We start from the raw sequence: 1,238 nt of genomic DNA on the forward strand, positions 1-1,238 counted from the left end.
GCTTTAATAGCGTCTTTATCCCTGCCGTCGTCACCCATCCAGCTTCCTTCTCCATACCTAGCCTCCAGCGTAACTTACCATTGAATGCTTTAATAGCGTCTTTATCCCTGCCGTCGTCACCCATCCAGCTTCCTTCTCCATACCTAGCCTCCAGAGTAACTTACCATTGAATGCTTTAATAGCGTCTTTATCCCTGCCGTCGTCACCCATCCAGCTTCCTTCTCCATACCTAGCCTCCAGAGTAACTTACCATTGAATGCTTTAATAGCGTCTTTATCCCTGCCGTCGTCACCCATCCAGCTTCCTTCTCCATACCTAGCCTCCAGCGTAACTTACCATTGAATGCTTTAATAGCGTCTTTATCCCTGCCGTCGTCACCCATCCAGCTTCCTTCTCCATACCTAGCCTCCAGCGTAACTTACCATTGAATGCTTTAATAGCGTCTTTATCTCTGCCGTCGTCACCCATCCAGCTTCCTTCTCCATACCTAGCCTCCAGCGTAACTTACCATTGAATGCTTTAATAGCGTCTTTATCCCTGCCGTCGTCACCCATCCAGCTTCCTTCTCCATACCTAGCCTCCAGCGTAACTTACCATTGAATGCTTTAATAGCGTCTTCATCCCTGCCGTCGTCACCCATCCAGCTTCCTTATCCATACCTAGCCTCCAGAGTAACTTACCATTGAATGCTTTAATAGCGTCTTTATCCCTGCCGTCGTCACCCATCCAGCTTCCTTCTCCATACCTAGCCTCCAGCGTAAATTACCATTGAATGCTTTAATAGCGTCTTTATCCCTGCCGTCGTCACCCATCCAGCTTCCTTCTCCATACCTAGCCTCAAGCGTAACTTACCATTGAATGCTTTAATAGCGTCTTCATCCCTGCCGTCGTCACCCATCCAGCTTCCTTCTCCATACCTAGCCTCCAGCGTAACTTACCATTGAAAGCTTTAATAGCGTCTTTATCCCTGCCGTCGTCACCCATCCAGCTTCCTTCTCCATACCTAGCCTCCAGCGTAACTTACCATTGAATGCTTTAATAGCGTCTTTATCCCTGCCGTCGTCACCCATCCAGCTTCCTTCTCCATACCTAGCCTCCAGCGTAACTTACCATTGAATGCTTTAATAGCGTCTTCATCCCTGCCGTCGTCACCCATCCAGCTTCCTTCTCCATACCTAGCCTCCAGCGTAACTTACCATTGAATGCTTTAATAGCGTCTTTATCCCTGCCGTCGTCAC

Source organism: Amphiura filiformis, chromosome 20 (assembly GCF_039555335.1).
Source record: "Amphiura filiformis chromosome 20, Afil_fr2py, whole genome shotgun sequence".
NCBI classification, from domain to species: Eukaryota; Metazoa; Echinodermata; class Ophiuroidea; order Amphilepidida; family Amphiuridae; genus Amphiura; species Amphiura filiformis.